This window comes from Monodelphis domestica, chromosome 6, assembly GCF_027887165.1.
Source record: "Monodelphis domestica isolate mMonDom1 chromosome 6, mMonDom1.pri, whole genome shotgun sequence".
Classification (NCBI taxonomy): Eukaryota; Metazoa; Chordata; class Mammalia; order Didelphimorphia; family Didelphidae; genus Monodelphis; species Monodelphis domestica.
In genome coordinates this window covers 87,188,560-87,211,509 of record NC_077232.1, presented here as the reverse complement: position 1 = coordinate 87,211,509, position 22,950 = coordinate 87,188,560, and the positions used below count along the sequence as shown (strand labels likewise).

General features: G+C 38.2%; 1 protein-coding gene and 1 long non-coding RNA gene across 2 annotated transcripts in view; one reads left to right on the top strand and one right to left on the bottom strand.

The window, feature by feature from the left end:
* SORCS2 (sortilin related VPS10 domain containing receptor 2) overlaps positions 1–22,950 on the top strand; it is a 1,375,930-nt gene that overhangs the window by 144,809 nt on the left and 1,208,171 nt on the right. The gene's annotated exons all lie outside the window — the stretch shown is intronic.
* Positions 11,333–22,585, bottom strand: LOC130455031 (uncharacterized). Its single transcript, XR_008912818.1, has 2 exons — positions 21,985–22,585; positions 11,333–11,590 (listed from the first exon to the last, which is right to left on the bottom strand). It is a non-coding gene; the product is annotated as an uncharacterized LOC130455031 (long non-coding RNA).

Genomic DNA, 22,950 nt, shown 5'->3' with positions numbered 1-22,950 from the left:
AAAATACTATGGGTGCCCTACTCTAAGTGAGCAGGTAACATTTTGTTTTGTGTAGCAGGCTGAGTGAGGGAGTATCATTAGTGCAGGTGGTGTTTGGATGCTAATGTTCCTGAGGCAGAGTCATGAAATGATATTTACTGAATGCAAATGGCACTGGAAATTTATTTGACTGCTTTGCTGTTTATTCTCTTACTGTACATGCCCAGATTTATGAAGCATACGGGTCTTCTCTTTAAACAATCCCTCAAGAGCTCTGAATTGCAAATTAGTTCCTTGAAATATCAGCTGTATATAGTCTGCATTTAATAAATTCAGTTATTAAGGAAGCAAGCAATTGATTATTCAATTAGTGTGGATCAGGAACCAGACTTCCCAGAAAGCTAGATGAGAATGGATGGGCTGGGGGAGAATCTTTCAATCCACAGCTTTTAATAGTGAAGTGTAGTTAAGAGACCGTGGACTAGGCTAAATACAAAGAGGATTTTTTTTTTTCCAAAGGGTCCTGCAATAATAGTGAAATTACAAAGCAAACAAACAGAAAATCTGTTTCATTTGATTTGTGTGTGATCGGGGAATTTGCATTATGTAAGAATTGCAATTTGCATTCCATTCCAGGAAAAACGATATTGATAAATACATTTTATGTGTGTATAAAGTGGATTTGAGCAAGATATATGGGTCCCAGGAGTGAAGGACTACGTGATCAAATTACCATTACAGAAACAGGGAGTTAAGGTTGTGAGGGAAACTTACAAATGCACATGGTTCAGAATTGGGCTTGGGGATCTGCTTTTGGATTCAGTCATTCATGCCCACAGCCTACTTCTTGCCTCCCTGGAATCTTCTGTGATCTCCTGCCAGGTTTCAGAGCATCTTTCCATTTCTCTTTCTCCAAACCTCTCCTCTCCTCTAATCTAGTCAGTTCTCATTCATTCCACTTTGAACCACATCTTGCAAATTCATGACCAAGAAGGATTTTCTTCATGCCAGGAAAAGAATCCAAGAAGTTCGCCCAGACTGGTGTCTTGAGTTCAGTCCTCCATTTCTCTCCAGCCTTCCTGTCTTTAAGGCATTTTCTGTAACTTGTCTGTGTTCTCTTCCCCCTCTTCCCTTGTTCAGGCCCCTCCCATCCTGTGGAGTCTAAGTGCTCTGGAAAATTTAAAGAACTTTATAATGAAAGTTATTGAGGAGCATTTTGTCATGGAGGGAAATAAATTAGATCTGGAGTCAGAGAAGCCTTAGGTTTGCCTCCTAGTTCTGACACTTTCTTAAAAGCCCTGGGCATGAAGTTGAGCTCTGGCTATTGCCTATTTTGTGATCGTGCACAATTTAATTTCCTCTTTTGGATCTCAGTTTTCTCATCTCTAGAGTGAAGATAATAATGCTTATAATAATAGAAATAGTAGCAATACTTAATATTTATACAGAACTTACTATGAAACAGGCATTATGCTAAGTGCTTTGTAATTATTAACTCACTTGATCTTCACAACAACCCTCAGAAGTAGGAATCATTATTATCGCCATTGTACAGATGGGGGAAACTGAGGTGGGGGTTAAATGACTTGTCCAGGGTAACATAGCTACTAAATATCTGAAGCTGTATTTGAATTCATCTCCCTGAATCCAAACACAGCACCCTCTTCTATACCATTTAATTATTTCACAAGGCTATTGTGAAGAAAAGACTTTATAAACCTTAAAACTTTATTAAAATGTGCATTATTATCAACTTAAAAGTCATTTCTCCCAGAAAACCTTCCATAACCCTTCTAAAATGAAAAATGACCTTCACCATTAAACCTGACATAGCACTTTTGTTTTTCACCTTTTTAATAATACATTTATCATGAAATACTGTGTATTATAAATGTCTCTGTTGTTTTATCCTCCCACTAGACAATATGCTCCATGACAACAGAAACTACAGTATATTTTATCTTAACTTGTCTCCTTAGGGCTCAAAAAGTGCTTTGGACACAATGGCTTTCATATATTCCCAGAGTTTTGTATTGTACACTCTCAGGTCCCTCCCCATCCTGACCACTTTTGCCTATGACTCTACTTCTCTGCCATCTAATCCCCTTTAAAGAAAGTGGTAACTCCAAGGCACTCTTGTGGTCACCCTTATTTTGTCTTCCTATGGAAGAGGAAGTTTTCTTTCTAAGGGGTGGCCTGTGGCAACATTATGAAGTAGCCAAGGTTTCTCTAGTCCATTGTTATTGTTGTTTAGTCTTGTCTAACTCTTTGGGACCCCATTTGGGGTTTTCATGGCAGAGATACTGGAGTGGTTTGCCATTTTTTCTCCAGGTCATTTTACAGATGAGGAACCGAGGCAAACAGGTTTAAGGGACCTGACCAGGGTCCCATAGCTAGTATGTGTCTCAGGTCAGATTTGAACTCATGAAGATGAGTCTTTCTGATTCTAAGCCCAATTCTTTAACTATTATATCACCTAGCTGTCCAGTTCTCTGGTTCACTAATCCCTAATTTGTGCTCTCTTCCTTTCTTCCACTATTAAGAAAATCTCTTTGAATCTCAGGTTCTGGGAATTTGTAGCTCAAAATGCTGGATTTGAGGCCAGAAGACACAGGTTATTAAGGTCAGGATACTAGCACTTACTGCCTGTTTTACTTTGGATCAACCAATTATCAAATATTTATTAAATACCCAGGATGTGCCAGGCACTGTATAAATAACAAAGAAAGACTATATTATGGTTATAAACACAAAAATAAAATGACCTCTTCTTTCAAGTAGATCATAGTTTTTGGAGGGAGGGAGATAATACATATATATATATATATATATATATATGTATATATTTGTGTGTTTGTGTATGAATAAAGAAGAGAAACAAGACAGAACACTTCCCTCCTTTTGTGCTTAATTTTCTCATTTTGGGAAATGAATAGTTGGGCTAAGTGATTTCTAAGGTCCTGATCCTCTAGAGTTTGACAGTGACAGTGGGTGGTCCAAAGTGCTGTTGGCATAGAAGGTGTTTCAGGAAGTTATGAGAACAATAGGGGGGAGAAGGAAGGTTCCAGATTCTCTTCTGGGTCAGTCATTATGTGTGATGTGACCTTAAATAATTCACTTGCCTCTCCAGGCTTCCATTTCTTCATTTGTGAAATGAGGGCTTTGATTGGATGATGCCTAAGTCCCTTTTCTGGTTCTGAGTTTGCATGATCCAAATGCAAGTGTAAGTGGAGAGAAGTGCAGAATTATTCTGGTCTAGTCTTTTCCCCAGCGTGAACCCAACAATAGCTATCCCCTGAGGGTTTCAGCTTAAATTCTCCCCGGATTCTTTTGGAATTTCCTCCATGGCACACACTCAAAACACAGGAGCTTAATATAGTGGCCCTGTGTTCTGAAAAGGCTGAGAAAACAGCTTTGGACGAGGAGGAGGCACTTCAAGGGATGCCTTCCTTTAGATCCTCATAGTGAATGCTTTTAATTTGTTTGCTTTTAGTCTTAGACCTGCTCTGGCTTACGTTTAATTGCTGAATGGGCCAGGGCTGTTATTCTTCCTTCTCGCCTCCTGTCCCCCATTTTTAAAAGAGTGAGGGCATAGGAAACTTTCAGCATGGACTGAGCACAGTCCAGTCTCTGCTATTAATGCCTCAGCAAAATGGTTTTGCTTCTGGAAATTTCGCATGAATGAGTGAGTGCACGCACATATTCATATGCAAGCATGTGTGTTTGTGTGTGGGCATGCATGCGTGTGAGTGAAACCCCATATATCTCCCGAGTAGCCCAGCTCGTTATTCTCTTTTGATCCCTGGGTTAATAAATTCTAGTCACACCTGGGCTCCTCAAGGGGCATATTTTGTCAAATACCCATCAATCACTTAATCTCCTTTACTTGGTGGAATTTTCGAAAAGGCTCACAACTGGCTTCTAAAGAGGTTATTAACTACAAGCAGCAAGAGTGGCTCTGACTGGTCCCTGAGTTCTTTGGCAGCTGACTCTTTTTGAGTAGGGGCCAAGGCCATTCGGGCTAAACCTTTGCAGGGAGGGTTGGGATAGAAGCGAGGAGGAGCCGCCAATCAGATTCACCCTGTTTTCCTTCAGTATTCCTTCAGCCCCTCCGCCTCTCACACACAGCAAATAGTAACGGTGCTCCACGGTTCTATATAACTTGAAGGTGCTATGTATGGTAGGGGCAGCAGGCAGTTCATTTCAAGGGCCTCAGAAATGGGAGTGATGTTTAGTACGGAAGGTGGGCGAGTCCTCATTAAATGATTACTGAATGAATGAAGGGATGGATGAAATTGGAGAAACGAAACGAGCTTATTAGTCTCTATAATAGGCTCTATATTGCAGGCTTATTGTCTTCGGTAGTCAAATCTCTCGGCATCTGTCTAAAGAAACAAAGGGGTTCACAGGAAAAGCACGGTAGGTTCAAGAGCTGACTCTGCTGTTTCCTAGCTGTGTGACCTCTGGCAAATGTCCTAACCTGTCTGGGAATCAGCTGCCTTGGTAAAGTGAGGGGCTTGGATCATATCACTTTCTCATGCCAGATCCATGCCTCTATAACAGAGCTTTCGACTATTCCTGATGGCGTAGATACTAATATAGCAGCTGTAGGGTGAGGTGGTGAGTAGGGAAGTTAAACCACCTTCATTTGATTTGCTCCTTCCTCAGACTCCTATTAACTTATTGCCTAGATGAGTTTCCCAGTATAATACACTTTCTCTGCTCCTGGAAGTTGTATCAAAGGATCTACTAACTCTCTCTCTCTCTCTCTTTCTCTCTCTCTCTCTCTCTCTCTCTCTCTCTCTCTCTCTCTCTCTCTCTCTCTCTCTCTCTCTCTCTCTCTCTCTCTCTCTCTCTCTCTCTCTCTCCTCCTTCCCCCTCCCTCCCCCTGTCTCCCCCTCTCTCTCCCTCCTTCCCCCTCCCTCCCCCTGTCTCCCCCTCTCTCTCCCTCCCTTCTTCCCTCCCTCTCCCTTTCTCCCTAGCTCTCTTCCCCTCTTTCTCTCTCTCTGTCTTTCTGTCTCTGTCTCTCTCTCCCTCCCTCTCCCCCTTTCTCCCTCTCTCTCTTCCCCCTCTCTCTCCCTCTCTGTCCTTTCTGTCTGTCTCTCTTTCTCTCCCCCTCTCTTTCCCCCCTTTCCTTCCCTCTCTCCCCCTTTCTCCCTCTCTCTCTTCCCCTCTCTCGTTCTCCCTCCCTCCCTATCTCTCTTCCCCTCTTTCTCTCTCTCTCTGTCTCTATCTCTCTCTCCCTCCCCTTCTCTTTGTCTCTCCCTTCCTCTCCTTCCCTCCCTCTCCCCCTTTCTCTCTCTTTCTTCCCCCCTGTTTTTCTCTCTCTCCCTCCCTCTCCCCCCTTCTCCCTCTCTCTCTTCCCTCCCTCTCTCCCTCTCTCTGTCCTTTATGTCTCTGACTCTCTTTCTCTCCCCCCTCTCTCTCCCCTCTCTCTCTCCCTCCCTCTCCTTCCCTCCCTCTCCTCCTTTCTCCCTCCTTCCCCCCATCCCCCCTCTCTTCCCTTTCTCCCTCTCTCCTCCTCTCCCTCTTCTCTCTCTCTCTCTCCCCCTTCTTCTTCTCCCCTTTCCCCCTCTCTCTCCTCTCTGCTCCTCTCTCCTTCTCCCTCTCTTTGTCTCTCTCTCTTCTCCTCCTCCTCCTCCTTCTTCTTTTTCCTCACCTCCGAAATCAATTAAATGACTTGCCCAGGATTGGATGGCTATAAAATGACTAAAGCAGAATTTGGCCTAAGATGTTACTGCTTCATCCTCCAGTACTTTCTCTTCCTGCCTCTTTGCTTTCTCTTCAGTGCTTATTACCTTTTCTAGCACATACTAGGCATTTAATATCTGTTTATTGATTGACTACCATGCCACCTTGGTGCTTCTCCATATATACTGAATATATACCAAATAGATACAAGATTACGGGAGGGGGAGGCAGTAAGTAGTAGGTAGGATGTGTCAGAAAAAGCTTCATGTGGAAGGTGGTCCTTGAGCTGAGCCACGAAAGAAACTTCTTGGTATTTAAGACACAGCCTTTGCCATCATGAATAAGCCAAATTCACAAATACTAACTAGAAGATAAAAGCTTGTAAGAGAGGTACAGCCTTTTATGAAGCTTCCATATGAAAGAGAACATTTCTAGCTGGGGGATTGGTGTAGGGTGGACTTCTTAGAGGAAGAGATGTTTAAGCTGGGTCTTAAATTATGGAAAAATATGGCCCCTGTTCTTATGATTTGTATGTCCTTGGGGAAATCATTTAAGTTTTCTGGATCTGTTTCATCTTCTTTAAGGTAAGGAGGTTAGCCTAGATTATTTCTAAGGTCCTTTCCATTCCAAATCCCATGACACTATTTATGGGCGGAGAGGGGCATGCATGTACCTATATGTCTACCCACTAGATAGGGGTAAAGGAAAGCAAACACACAGAAGACGAAAAAGCAGTGAATGTACTTCCCACCTTCAGATAAGAAGAAGGAGAAGGACATACAGTGGAGATAGAGGAGGAAGGATTCCTTTTTGAGGGATGGGGGAGTAGTCACTGGGGAAATTTATTTTCCTTGATTATTCATATGGTTAATGACTTTTTTCTTGCTTTCTCAGTAGGGGAGGGGAGTGGGAGAAAGATAATTAGGATCTGGAAATAAAATAATATTTAATTAAAAACAAAAGCAATAACTATGTTGGAAGAGATTGAATAGGTTCGAACACAGAGCAGGGACTGAAGGACAATGCCTATGGTATCTTTAAACTATTATAATAGTTTCAACCTTTATCTTCTGTTGTAGCATCATTTCTAAGATTGAAGAGTCACAAGGGCTAGGTAAATAGAGTTATGTAACTTTTCCATAATCATACAGCTAAGACATGTCTGAGGCTATATTTGAAGCTAAGTTCTCCTAACTCCTTAGGTTTGGTGCTGTAGCCATTCTGATATCTGGCTGCTCTTTAAATTATTTTAATGCCTCATTTTTCTTCACCCATCATTTAGGATCTTAACCTGGGAGGGGAGGACCATCTACCTTAACCCTTTCATTTTTCAAATCAGGAAACTGAGGTCCAAAGAGGAAAAGAACTTACTCAAAGTTACAAATATGAAGAGTAGGTGGGGAATGCTTTGGATTAAGGTCCTCTTCATGCAAATCCAGTGTACTCCACCTGACTACATGATGCAGTTCCCTCCCTATTAGAGATGGCTATTTGTCAATTCTGGCTTTACTTTCCTCATTTATAAAGCAAAGTAGTATTTAGATAAATTCTATGATTCCCTTTCACTTCTAAAACTACGATACTGTTATGGACTATAAAGTGGGAAAAGTTCCACCTATACACATTTATTAAACACCTTCTATATATAGGGGGCTGTACCTGGTGTGAGGGAGTACAAAGTTCAGATTAAGAATAATCCCTGTCCTCTTAGGGTTTACAGACTAATTTCACTCTCGTGCTCAGATGCTAGGACAATGGTCCATTTGACCCATGCCAATTTGCGAGACTTATTTCATATCCACATAAAATATAGGACTCTGATGTATAGGATGCATGACAAAAACAGATGGGGTTAGTTATTCCCATCCTATTCTCATTTGCCTTCCATTACACTCACTTTATTTTGAACATCTATTTAGAGATGTCAGTTATAATCTATTAATAGGCAATGAATTATTCTCAATTGTACCTTGCTTTTCTTGTGGGGCATTTCTACACAGTATATCTCTATAGACTTTGGGGATCATAAATGGTGTGATGCACTTATTTCTGGATAAAGTTCAATTCAATATGTTTGTTTCATGATGTGTTTCTCTTTTTCTGTGATATGCATAATAGGGGTAGGCTAATCTCCTGAGGACCCACTGGAGGGTTAATATAGCTGCAGAATAAAAGGGAAACACACTGTTTTTACTGTTTAAAAAAAACAACTTTAAACAGGAGTAGAATTGATGCCCAAGTAGATTTACCTTGGGTTTTTTTTTTCACCATATGGTGAGACATAATGAGATGTCCTGGTCTTCTGAGTCTCTGTGTACTAATGATATTCAGCTGCATGCATCCCTTTCATCTCACCTAAGTTTTATTTTTCAGCTGTTGCCAACAATCCTTGAGTTATGGGCATAATCAATGCTCAAAGCAAATAGTACCAAGTACGTCCTTTTTTGTTATCTTGGATTTACTTAGGGGAGCATGATCAGTGTCTTCCCATGTGGGAAGGCTGTCATGTGGAGGAAGGACTTATGTTTGACATTAGGGAGGATGGAGGAACTAGGAACAATGAGTGGGAGTCACAGGGAGGCATATTTGTAATTTGAACTCAAATTGGGGGAAAACCTTTTAAAAAAAGAGCTGCTTGCAATAGAGCAAGCTTCCTTGTAAGGTGATGAGATCCCTGTCATTGATAATGTTTAGATAGAGCCTGGATGGGCATCTGTGATGGGAATGTTGTCTAAGTGATTCCATTATGGGTTAGGAAGTAGCCTATATATACTTATCTGTGATCCTTTTAAACCTAAATTTTATGATTCTAATTCTAAATTTGAGTTTGTAGATCAGAAGTAGAAGAATCTAGGTTCTTTTGTTAACAAATGCACTCATGCGATCAAGAAAATTATATGGCTGCTCATATGAAAATGATTTGGCAGCTTTAGTGGGCTGGAAGCTCAAAACAAGTCATTAATAGGACATGGTAGACAATATCTGGAGTGTTGTTGGAGAGTGGAGTTCTAAGAGCCTCATTTCAGAATAACTTGGTTTCTGGTCTTCTTAGCAGTCTTTAGAATCACAAAAAGAAAAAAAAATTAATTCCCCTAATGGAATGGATAGATAACAGCAATTTGTTCCAACATGCATTAAAGTGGTCGAAACAGGCACTTTGAGGCATCAGAGCTTGGTCAGACATCAAAGACTCCAAAGTCATTCACTGCATCCTGGACCATCACCACTTGTCCTGACTTTTGTATTGCCCCTGGACTTGGATGACTCTAGAAGAGAGAATGAGTCTTGATGACTTTGTGCAACTTTTCTCACTTAAATTCAGTTCTTCCACAAGTCAAGATGTCAGCCTGTGATGTCATTGGTCCTCTTAGAAAACAGGACAAACAGCAATAGAATCAGAATCCTTGGACATCAGGAAAATGATACACTTCCAAATGTGTGTGTGTGTGTGTGTGTGTGTGTGTGTGTGCACATGCACACACTCTAGTCTTCTGTTAAAAATCATTTCTCTCTTCACTAGCCCTCAGGAGGTCTCTCTCTCTGCCTCTCCTAAGTGTTTTTGGAGCCAAGTAAGTGTTTTATACAAGGACACAGATTTGTGCTCAGAGTTCTCTGAGACAGGCATAAGTCATGCTTCCTTCTATAAATGCAGAAGCATGAGAAACACCTCAGAAAGCAGTAGCCATATTATATTCAGAAGGTCTTTGGTCAACTAAGGATGGTTTTGAGGAGGACAATGAGGTTGGTGAGTGGCCTGGAGACTGTTCTGTAGAAAGATCTGTTGAAAGAAAGGGGGTTGTTTAGCTTGGAGAAAAAAAAGAGGGAGAAAATACAGTGGCTCTTTTCAAATATTTGAAGGATCAGCATATAGAAATGATCTATGTATGTATTAATAATGAATTATATACTATCTATATGTAATATACATGATAAATTGGGCTCAAAGGAAAGATGCTAATTATAAGGAGAACAGAGGAAAACAACTTGCAGAAGATGATATTTTAACTGAGATTTTAAGGAAGCCGGGAAGGCAGAATTGAGTATAAAGAGATGTCTAGGTATGGGGGTCTGCCAGCAAAAGTAAAGGGCAAATCATGAATATTTTTTGAACCTCAGTTTCCTCATACTGTGCATAACAAAATTGATTGTACTTTAATAGGATAATTGTGAGACTCAAATGAGATGATGAAGATAAAGAACTATGTCATAGGAGTAACATCTTCCTCAGACAGCAGCAGTAGGATATGGTGCTCTTCTGCCTTTCATATTGGATAGACAATTATTAATGCATATATGTGTGGATATATTCACACTATATATGTGTGTATGTACTGGTCCTATTTGCTCATATACCCACATATGATTTATATTTATATTATATGCATATAATTCTCCTTAACCATACGTGTATGTATTGTAATATTTATAGAGGAGTTGAAGGGAGAGAGGGAATATGACTGCTGGTGAGGCAAAGGAGAGAGATGCCTCCTGCCGAGAGGCTATTTTTGAACAAAATGGGATGTCCAAGAAATGATCCACTCATGATAGCCTGCAGGGATGTCTTCTCTATGGATTGATGCCAAAGATGCCTCAGAACAGGTAAACATGGATCCTCCTGAGGGACAAGCCTTTCCCCAGACTTTGGTCACCCAGCAGGGGTATGATGAGGACCGTTTGTAGTTGGATGACTGAACTGAGGTTAATCTCCCTCTATGCTCCAGAAAAGATAGTCCACTTATCTGACTGCGTTATTCAAATAAGATAAATTTTAATAACCAGTTCATATTGGAGATGTATCAGGGAAAAGGGAAGAGGGATGTCCCTAAATAAGATTGGAGTCTTTCTCAGCTTTGGAGCTGAGGCCAGGCCTCACAGGCTGGTGGAGGGTCTCTCTTATTCCTGTCTATACTATATCTGTGCTAGTTTTCTTAATTTCAAAACCATAGCAGTAGACAGCAAGCAACAAGAAAAGTTCTGACTTTCAGAGCTGGTTGGGCCTGTCTCTCCGGGCTGAAGAAAATAGAGACACTCTATCCAGACTGGGAAGCCAAAGCCCCTCCCACTTTCAATCCAGGAAGGAAGAGCTCAAGTCACAAGACCAATTGCCACTCCCAGTTGCCCCTTCCCCCACCAACTGTCAGTCTTGTCAGTTTCTCCTCTCTTTAATATTCCCACTGTTGCTTGTTCTAACACAGTGGCAGAAAGTCCAGAACTTGTTCTTTTTTCCTTTCCACAGTATAATATGCATAATATTTTTGCATATGTAGTATATATATTTATATATACATATTTACATAACATATTTGTTATATTTATGTATATTATGTATATATTTTATATGAAAGTTTGTATGTACACCAATGAATCTATAAACATATATATTTCTCACATATGACATTTTGTTAATATCTGTATATTTCAAATACCTATGAAATTTCATGCATATATGAAATTTTATATATATATATATACACATATACATATGTACATAGAAAATAAGCTATGTGGGAGCTCATTCCTTAAACATGAGAGAATAATTAGCAGGAAAAAACAAATAGATCCATTGTGTCAAAAGAGCATTAAATATTGGAATGTATTACAGATCCATCTACAAGTAATGAAAGTAGAGCTAGCCTTCCATTTTCAGGTGTTAAAAAACATGTTTTCAAATTCAGAGTCTTTTATTTGCCAGCTATATAACACTGGATAAATCACTCAATCTTTCTTTGCTTCACTCTCCCCATCTATAAGATTGTGATGGACTGGACGTTCTCTGAGGTCCTTTTCATTCTAAAGTTTGTAGAACAAAAATCTGAAATAAAGAAAGATTTTCTTCAATAGTGGATGGCCGTTATCCTTGAACTGCTTCCAAAAAGCCAAGATGCCTTTGATGACAAAATTTAATTTTTCCATGTAAGTTCTGAAAAAAAGTCAAAAGATGAAAATATTGCTGCTTAATTTAAAAAGAAAATCTCTCATAGAGTAATTGTCACCCTATTAAAACGATTTTTTAAATAATAACTTACCATCACTGTGGGCTCTACAAAAGGTCATGCCTCTAGAAAGTAATTGACAAGAAGGAGACAATAATTTGTTCAAACAGACAGCTCCTGTTTATCCAAATAGGAATCTGTCAGTCAACTTCCAGGTTCTTTCCCATCCATCATGGTGATGGCTAATTGAAGGCATATGTCTTAGAGGCAGATGAGTATATACAGTGCACCTTGTGTGCACACACTCGTGTATGTTTTGGGGATAAATAACCAATAGTCACTCAAATCTGTAGTAGCACATTTGTCCAGGCACAGTTGGCAAACCTAGGTTAGTCTGAGCTGGTGTAACTGGCTGTAAAATTGGAGCCACCTGTTCCATTTGGTGTTACTGAGCTGGATCCTTACAATATGGACTGGCATGAGGGCCCCTTCATTCATAATATTAGCTTGGAGATGAGTATTGTCCCTGCTCTGTGTGTGTCTGTGCTGCTTATTTGGAAAGACTTGTCTGGAAATTAATCGTTGCCAAGAAAATTGTTGCTTAGTGAACTTGCCCTAAAATTAAAATGTGTTCCTACCCCTAAGAAGGATCATTTTGAGATCAGACATTTCTCATTAGAGACACCATCAAGAAGGTATAGACCAAAATAAACATTCTGCTGCAGAGGAAAAAAAAAACAACCCACAAAAACAAATGTATATTTTCCAAAAATAAATTAGATAGGACTACTTTTTAGGACTTGAATAATGTAAAAAATAAACAGACTTTTGATATACATTAGTACAAAATTCAGGGCAGTTCTTGGTATTTTTAACAACAGCAGCAATAATGGCTATCATTTCTATAGTAAATTTATTTGCAAAATGCTTTGCTTATAATTTCTCACAATAACTCTCTGAAGTAAATACTATATTGCAATATTGCAGACAAGGAAACTGAGGATTCACATAATTATCGAACATCTAAGGTCTTGAATTCAGGTCTCCTTATTCCAAATTCAGCCCTGAATCTACCATACCATTAAGATGCCTATTAAACCTCATCTCATCCAGTTGGAAAAGCATTTATTAAATGCTAACTGTATGTGTCATGCATTGTGTGAGTTCTAGGGACAGAAAGACAAAATGAAAAATAGTCTCTGTTTTAAGGGGGCTTACATTCTATTTTTTTTTACCTGTTTCATGGATCCCTATTTTAAATCCCCTCTCTTCTTAGTGATGCCTTTATGATCATTAATCATGGAATACTGTTCTCAGAAAATAAACATTTTGAGTCACCCAAGCAGTAGCATGAAGTAGAAGGAAACTTCAGGGGTTGGGGGAACAGGGGAACACATCAAGAATGGCTCACTGGATAGGAAGATGTAGGATTAAATCCTATCTCAGAAGCTCTCTGGTCATGTGATCTTGGGCAAGTCACCAATATCTATTTGCCTCAGTCTCCCTATCTGTGAAATGAGGGATTTGGACTTGATGACTTTCTAGCTCTAAATCTATGATCTTATGACTGACTCAAAGAGAAAGTAGATTGGTTGCCTATCAGGGAAGAAGGGAAACAGGCAGGCACTGCAGTGGTACCCTTGAAATATTAAGAGAATCAAAGTTTTCCAGCTGGTCAGATGGATCTTTTGTGAAGGCTTAATGGAAAAGCATGAGCAAAAATTTCCCAGAACACCCTTTATTTGGCAGTGGATTGTATCTTCCTCTTTAGAATGGAAACTGCCCTTAAGTTTCAGAATGGTTTCATATGGGCTTTTGTATTATGTAGATTAAAAATTAATATCCAAAATACTCCAAGTATTATGTTTAATAAGATTTATTAATTAATAACTTGAAGCAAAAAAGGAAAATAAAAGGCTAGAGAAACAGAGAGAACTCATCCAGCTGTGCACATGGGAAAAAGAAAGGGAGGGCAGGCGAAAAACATCCAACTGCCCATGTAAATGTGAACCATGCCCAAACATGAATGTGAAGACGAAAGGGAAAGGGATGCTGGGAGATGAGTCCAAGGGTACAAGATTTTCTAATTACACAGTATCTCCATCACCTAGCACAGTGCTTGGCACATGGTCAGTACCTGATGAATTCTTGTGAACTGATTACCTCTAAGATCTCTTTGAAGTCTGGGAATCCACAACTTATTTTTTATTTAAATTCTTATTATCTTTGTTAAAATCAATACTAAGGGTCAGTTCAAGGTGGAAGAGTGATAAGGACTAGGCAACTGGTGTTAAGTGACTTGCCCAAAGTTACACAACTAGGAAGTGTCTGAGGCCAGATTTGAACCCAAGTCCTCTGTCTCCAGGCTTGGGTCTTAATTCACTGAACCACCCAGCTGTCCTTCCTATAGCTTATTCTTTGAAATACAGACTGCTTGCATTGTTAATAGGTAAATGTAGTTTGGTCTTTGAAATGAAAGTTAATTCCAGTGGTAGGAAAACAATATTTTTATGACATTAATCATCGTCACCAACTTATGATGGCTGAACTGAAATCATTTTTATTAATTCTTAGAGAATGTTAGAATTTTTATTACTTTGAAAATGAGATGATTTAAAAGTCTTCTCTTCTTATTAGGTGACATTAAAGACCTTCAATGTTTATGTCCCAGAACAAGGTGAGGTAGAATGTTAACAATCCAGACTCTCATTTGTTTTGATGTCTGGACGCCAGTCAGTGCTCCCCTGATTCCTACAATACTTGTGTTTCTGAATGAATTACGTTTCCTCAATCAAAGACTAAATTTCCCAATCTTGAAAATAAGAATAAAGATATTATACTTTCAACCTAAGGAAAATTTCTTGCCAATGACACATTGGCTGGAGTATTATGTTAGGTTTTTAGGAAAAAAATATATCCAGCACAAATCTGCCAAAATGGAAAAAAAAATTATAGAGTAGAATCAATTTTGGGAACTGGGGGTATCTAAGCAGAAGCTTTATGTGTAGATATAGGATTCATGATTTGCTTAGAGTGGATCATCATTGGATTCTCTTCTAACCTCAGGATTTCATCATTTTCAATTGTAAACTGTTATATAAAGGTGAATCTTTTTTAAAATCAATTTCCTAAATAATAAACCAAAATAGAGCATTAAGCATAGAGTCAGGAATATCTGACCTCAGACACTTACTGGGTAAATCATTCAACTGTTTTCTACAGTTTCCTTAACTGTAAAATGGGGATAGTAATACCACTTATCTCCCAAGAGTTGTGGTGAGAGTCAAATGACATAATATTTGTAAAGTATTTAGCACAGTGTCTGCTTCATGGTAGGTGCCATATAAATGCTAACTATCATTATTTCATAAATCATCATCATTCTTAATAAAGCAACCTCTAGCTCCAGTATAGCCAAAAATCTTTTCAAATGCCACTTTCTTTGCTTTTAGGGTACATTATTTTCTCTGAAGATTTTCCAGGGGGAAAAATGTGCCACAATGTTTCTAGGGTTAAATGTGCCACAAGTCACTAAGTGGATACAAACTCTATTTTCTTTGATGATAAACCACTTGCTGGTGTGTCAAGTAGCTGGCAGTGGGGATGCAGCTTATGAGGACAGCCAGGAAGTCAAACCAGTGGCAGACACTGCCACTATGATTTCCAGAAGAATGGTTGGTCTAATGACTGTGAATAGTTGTGTTTAGAGAGGGAAATCATAGCAATCAGACTCTGTCCTTCAGCATACAAACTGAACCTTGGAAAGGATTCTTCCTCACAGTAGCACTTCAAACAAACCTTTAAAGAGAGCAAGTGTCTTCTGATTTCCTGTGCTTGATGCACAGATATGATCTCTTCTTACCATTTAAAGCCATGAGGGCATCCTTCTGAGAGTTTAGGGACCCCAGGTATTGAATTAAGAGTGGACTCCATAGTAGGGAAGACTTGGGGGCAAGTCCTGACTGTCACATATCTTGGGAATGACTTTGAGCAAGATACTTCAACTTCAATTTCCCAGGCAAGTCTCAAATGATCAAACATTTGTGGTTTGCATATTTTCTAACAAGAAGATGCTTGCACCAATGAAATCACAAGTTTGAACCTTTCCTTTTCCCTAAAATAAAGGGGGAGGGGATGTATGCTACATAAGGAAGATGTTTAAGATCCCCTCATCCTAAGCCAGATATGAGAACCAATCCTAAGTGAATCAGGTCTAGTAGAGAGAGCCCTGAACCAGTCGGGAAACCTTGGTTCTAGTACTGACTTTGACACTAATTGCTTGTGTTAGTTTGGACAAATCACTTGACCTCTGTCTTCTTTTCATCAGTCAAATGTTTTCAGTATCTGTCAACTGATTTCACAGCTACTGTTGGCATTAAATAAGATAATGTCTAAAAAAATCACTTTCTAAAAATATAAAATACCACCTAGTGCTTTAAGGGATGATTGATGAATATGGTCAGGAAAGTGAAACTATTCTTATCCTTGCACACTCCTACAAATATATGCTTTCAATGTTTTTAATAGGAATGAGCATTGTATTTTTTTCAATGGCCTTTTATGAATCTATTTCTATAATCATATGGCTTTTTATTCCTTTTATTATTGATATTATCAATTATGCTGATAATTTCCATTATATTAAACCACTCCTGCATTTTTAGTATAAATCCTGTTTGAACATAATGTGTTATCTTTGTGATATATTGTAATATCCTAACTAGTATTTTATTAACAATTTTTTTCATCTACATTCATTAATGAGATTGAATAATTTTATTTCTCTGATTTTGCTCTTCCTAGTTTAGGTATCACCATCAAGTTTGTTTCATAAAAGGAGTCTGGCAAAACTCTCTTTATCTGTTATTTAAAATAATTTATTTAATATTTAAATTAGTTGATCTTTAAATGTTTGATAGAATTCATTTTTAAATGAAGTTATTAAAACAACTTGGTCATCTGGTCCTAATGCTTTTTCCTTAGGAAGTTCATTTATGACTTTTTTGGTTTCTTTTTCTGAATTAGTTTTATTACTTTCTCTGATAGTCTAGATAGTTTAAAAATATTCTACCATTTCTTTCATTTGTTTCTTTTAAATTTGTTTTTCTATAATTACTTTAATTTCATATTAATTGGTGATTCATCTTTACTAGTGATTTGCTCTCTCTCTTTCATCAGATCAATTAATAGTTAATCAATTTTGTTAATTTTTTTCATAAAACCAACTCCTAAATCTATTAATTCAGGTATTTTATTACATTCAGTTTTATTAATGCCACCTTTAATTTTTAGGATTTCTAATTTGTGGTTTAATTGGAGATTTTGAATTTCTTCTTCACCTAGTTTGTTTCACTTTCATTCCCAAACCATTGATCTTTTCTTTCTTTCTTTTGTTAATAAAAAGCATTTAGAGAGAAAATTGTTCCTTATATTACTGCTTTTGCTGTAGCCCGTTTTTGATATGTTGTCTCATTATTAGCATTCCTTTTAATGAAATTATTTATTGTTTCTATGATGTGTTCTTTAACTCACTTATTCTTTAAAAATTAATTAAAACTTTCTCATCCAAAATTTTACAAAACCAAATGAAACAAGCAATTCCAGGTACAAAGAAATACATATAAATGAAATCAACTCACTGCCTTTTTAAGATGAAGTTATTTACTCTCCAATTAGTTTTACTTTTTGTTTCCATGGTTCCTTATTAAATACAATATTTATTGCATTATGGTCAGAAAAGGATGCATTTAATTTTTCTGCTTTTCTACATTTAATTATAATATTGATATGCCCTAAAATGTGATCATTTAAAAAATATACCATGTACTGTTAAGAAAAATATATTATTTTTCTGAATTCAGTTATTTCTAGATAACTATCATATTTAATTTATCTAAAATTCTATTCATCTCCTTAACTTCTTTTTTAGTTAGATTTATAGAGTTCTGAGAGGGGAAAATTAAAGTTTCCCACTATTATTGTTATCTATTTATATCTGTAACTCATTTACTTTTTCCTGGATGCATCTGATGGATATAGGTTTATCATGGATAACACTTCATTTTCTATTGGCACCTTCTAACATAATATAGTTTTTCTCTTTATCTCTTTTGATTTTAGCTATTTTAGCTTTAATTTTGTAAGAGTTCATTATTACTACTTCTGCTTTTTTTTTATCAAATGAGACTTGGTAGAGTCTGCTCTAGCTATTTATTTTTTCTCTTTTGTATTTCTCATTTTCAAGTGTGTTTCTTATAAACAACAGGTATTGGTTTTTGGTCCATTCTTTTGTTTTTCTTTTATGGGTGAATTTATCCCATTCACATTCAAAGTCATAATTACTATTTCTATGTTTTCCTCCATTCTCTTTTTCCTCACTCTCATTTTCCCTTTCTTTTTGCAGTATCCCTCCTCAGATGTCCAATTTCTCCTGTCCACTATCTCTACAATTCACAACCCTTCTTAGAGATCTTCACTTATTCTCTCCCTTTACCCTCCTAATTCCAAGTTGACCCACTTTTCTAAAAGTGCCTTCCTTGACCCTTTCCACTTACCTTTTTTCTTTTATTCTATTTGCTTTTCCCACAGTCTCTTCTTTATCTTCCCAACCATGCCTTCTTATTTCTTGATATGATTTTGATTTTAAAATCCCCACCCATTTCTTGTACTGAGTCCTTCCCTTATCCCCTTACCTTACCTCTCTATTTCTGGATATGTTCTGCCTTTAGGTATCCTTCACCTTTCTTTCCCCCTTGCTTTCCTTTCTCTTAATCAAACTTTCCTTCTTTTAGTCCCTTAGTCCCTTAAGGGGACTCTTAGTTCTTCCCTTATCCAAATCTTTTTCCTTCCTCTTTCTCTGTATATTAAGACTATTAACATTCTAGTTGTCTATGTTGTTCCCTCTTTACCCCTGATTTGATGAGAGTAGGGTCTTGGTACAACTAGAGTACTAGTACTTCTCCACCTCCTTCTCCCTTTCTCTATGGCAGTTTTTCCACTCATTCTTCTTTTATATGAGATAATCATTCAATTTTACCTCTTCTTGTCTATTTTATAATTATTTTGGCTCATTACATTACATTTACCTTGACCTCATCTTTTATCTATATATGTCCTTTTAATGTACCAAGGTACTGATGCTATTCTTAAGTAATGTAGATGACATTTTTCCATATAAGAATTAAACATTTTGACCTTTTAGGTTACTTATGTTATTCTTACCTTTATGTATTTCTTATAGATCAAATTTTCTACTGAGTTCTAGGTTCTCCTTTAAGAATAGTTGAAACTACTTTAGTTTATTAAATATCCACTTTTTTACTGGGTATAATTATGCTCAGCTTTTCTGGGTATACTACTCTTGGTTATTTATTTTTTCTTGTTTGTAGTATTTTATCTTTAACTTGGGAACTATAGAATTTAGCAATGATGTTTCTGTGCATTTTTGTCTTTGGGGCTCTTTCAGGTGGTGATCAGTGCTGTTTTAGTTTCTGGTTCTAGAATTTCTGGGGAGTTTTCCTTAATGATTTTTTTGGGCATGGTGTCTAAATTTTTTTAATTGGACATAACATTCCAGGATTCTAACTATTCTTATATTATCTCTCCTTGATCTATTTTCCAGGTCAATTGTTTTTGTGATAAAAGATTTCATATTGTTATTTCATTCTTTTGATTTATCTTCTCTTGTTATCTTAGGAAGTCATTAGCTTCTCTTTTTCCATATTCTAGTTCTTAATATCTTATTATCTTCTGTGGCTTTCTATGTCTCTTTTCCCTTTTGGATTACCTTCTTTAATAATTTTCTTGATTTTCTTGCATTTCTCTTATTCTTTCCTAGTTTTTCATTAACCTCTCTCATTTGCTTTTTAAGGTCTTTTTTTTCCTTTTCTTTTTTATCTTTCTTTTTTAAACATTATTTTATTTGGTCATTTCTGAGCATTATTCATTGGAAACAAAGATCATTTTCTCCCACCCCCCACCCACCCCACCTATCCCATAGTTGATGCACGATTCCACTGGGTATCACAAGTGTTCTTGATTCGAACCCATTTCCATGTTGTTGGTATTTGTATTAGAGTGTTCATTTAGAGTCTCTCCTCAGACATGTCCCCTCAACCCCTGTAGTCAAGCAGTTGCTTTTCCTCGGTGTTTTTACTTCCACAGTTTGTCCTTTGCTTGTGGATAGTGTTTTTTCTCCTAGATCCCTGCAGATTGTTCAGGGACATTACACCGCCACTAATGGAGAAGTCCATCACCTTCGATTGTACCACAAAGTATCAGTCTCTGTGTACAATGTTTTTTTGGTTCTGCTCCTTTCGCTCTGCATCACTTCCTGGAGGTTGTTCCAGTCTCCATGGAATTCCTCTACTTTATTATTCCTTTTAGCACAATAGTATTCCATCACCAACAGATACCACAATTTGTTCAGCCATTCTCCAATTGAAGGGCTTCCCCTCATTTTTCAATTGTTGGCCAACACAAAGAGTGCAGCTATGAATATTCTTGTACAAGTCTTTTTGTCCATTATCTCTTTGGGGTACAAACCCAGCAGTGCTATGGCTGGATCAAAGGGCAGACAATCATTTAGCACCCTTTGGGCATAGTTCCAAATTGCCCTCCAGAATGGTTGGATCAGTTCACAACCCCACCAGCAGTGGATTAGTGTCCCTACTTTGCCACATCCCTTCCAGCATTCATTACTTTCCTTTGCTATCATGTTAGCCAATCTTGAGGTCTTTTTTTAAAGCTCTTTTGGAGGTTATGACCAAATTTTTTTCTTTGCAGTTTTAGAAATAGGTATTTTTACTTCACTGTCCTCTGAGTTTGAATCCAGGTCTTCTCTGTTGTCATAATAGCTATCAATAGTTGAGTTCTTCATCCTTTGCTTGTTCATTAAAAAAATAGTAGTCAAGCCAATAGACACGTATTAACTTTATGCTGGAGTCCCAGGGTTCCTGGGGTGCTGGGGGATGGCGCCTCAGGTCTCAGGATTTTAAGGATTTAATGGGCCCAATTATGTTCTTCCAATTTCTATAATCCAGGGACAGATGTAATCCTAGTCTCCTGCTCAAGCCCCAGTCTGTGATTGACTTTGGGTGTTCCATCCAGAGCCCTCAGGTATCGCTGCCATTATAACTACAAACAGAAAGCCCACTTCCTGCTTTAGTAACAAGAAGGTATCCCACCCTGCTGGGGGGGGGCAAGAATCACCGCTTACATGGCCCCAGTCCCTCAAAAATCACACTTACTGGTACAAACTCCTTCTTTATTCTTTCTCTCCTAATGCCATGGTCTGGGATAGAACAGACATCTAGTCCATGTTCCTTTGGCCCCTAAAATCTCTTCCTGATCAGCAATGAGACCAAAGGTCCTGCAGTCAGGGCCTAGAACTTGTAGACTCTGGTATCTGCTCCCTCAACCCCAAATGGTGGGCCAGTGGGCATCTCTGGAGCCAAGGCTGCAGCTGCACAGCTGTTCCTAAACCCCTCTGCCTGCTGATTCTAGTAGTATCCTGTGGGATGTAAGCCTCAGGTTCAGCAGATAGGACGAGTCTGCTGGTCCTGACTCCAGGGGCTGCCTTGTTGATTGGATGGTTTTTGCTCTGGTCCTTGCCTCAGGGCCTGTAGCAGTGGGACAGAGACCAGGGAAATCAGAGACCTTCCTCCCTACTTGTCACTGGCCATTTAGCTTCACTCTTGACTCCTGCTTGTTTTTGCCACTTTTAGCATTGATTTTGTGCAGTTGTTTTTTATTGTTTGGGGGTGGGGTATTAGGAGAGCTAAGAAACTTCACACTTTATTCTTACATCTATGTGCATGATTTCCTGTGTTAATATGTGGCCCCTCAGGGATGGTTGAGACACGATCATTTCAAAATCTGTGTTGGATCGATCCCTTTGCTCTAGGTACCTCTTTTAGACTGTTAGTGGCAGAGAACTGGCCAATCTCCATTGGTAAAGGGAGTTTCCTCACTTAGCAGACCCTGAAGCTAGTTTAATAATAGATTCAATCACTATCTGCTATTTTTCTAAATACTTTAAAATTTGCAAAACATTTTTTTCTATTACTCCCTTGGGGCAGAGAGTAAAAGTATTATTATCTTTTTGATAAATTAAGATGAGCCTCAAAGTGCTTAGCTGACTTTTTGGGGGCCACAGAGTAATTGCTAAGGCAGGACCCATGCCTATTGATTGCTTGGCCAGCTATCTTGCCAATACGTTGGTTTCTACTTTGTAAGGAAGCCACAGGGCACTATAGAAATGTGGGCCATTATTATTCTGTACCCTCCTTTTGTATCAGATTATGCTTTTCTAAGAGTGTCTACATATCATAGAAATTGATCTCATCGGCCCTGTCACTCGTGTTGGCTGGCATTTTATTACCTGCCTGATGACTCCAGTGACTCCTTCTTTCTCTTCTCTCTCACTTTTTCTTCTCTGTGACTGCTTTTTTCCCCTCAAGACAATCTCTTTGGACTTACCACTTCTTTCTCGATTTGGCAGCATAGAGTGATATATCAAATTTCAACTCCATTTATGTTGATTTATCAGTTGGAAAATGTCAGTTGACACTAACATCTCATAGTTCATGGAATCCATTGACTCTCAAAACTGAAGAGTTCCCTAGACTCTGGCCCCTTTGTATTACCCATGAAGAAACTGAGGGCTGAAAGGTCAAGAGCTTTGCCCAAGGTCATAAACAGTAGGATTGGAATCTAGGTCCTCCAGACTCCCCACAATTAGTTTTCTTTCTGGGACATACTTCCTGTATGTATAAATAAGACTTCCTGTCTTATTTAATAACTGTAGGGCAGCAGATTCCTTATGGCAGTTATAGTTGGAGTTTCATTTGCATTCTTAATCTTGATTTTTGGAGTAGGGTTGAATTGAGAAAACATTTCCTGGCTTATTTTAGACAGCCAGGTTTTCAGTTTCTGAGGCACTCCCAAAGGGGGAAAAGGAAGATATTCTGGGAGAGCCCTAAGTATCCTGCTGAGTGCTCTGATAGTTTTCTAGGTTGTGCTTTAGGAGATTCTAGGACCCCATTGAGAAAAACAACCCCCCCCAATCCCAATAAATAGTATTGTAGGGGCTAGAGACCATGTCATAGGAGGACTATTGGGAGGACCTAGAGATGATTAGCCTGAAGCACAGATTTCTTAGAGGAGGGAAGGAGAAAAGGTCAGGATAGTATAATAACCCCATTAATAGCTAGCATTTACAGAGTTTGGTAAGATCTGCCAAGCACTTTAAAAATATTATCTAATTTTACCTTGGCAGGTGCTATCCTCATTTTACAGAAAAAGAAATTAAGGCAGTTAAATTAAGTGATTAGTCCAGGATAATACC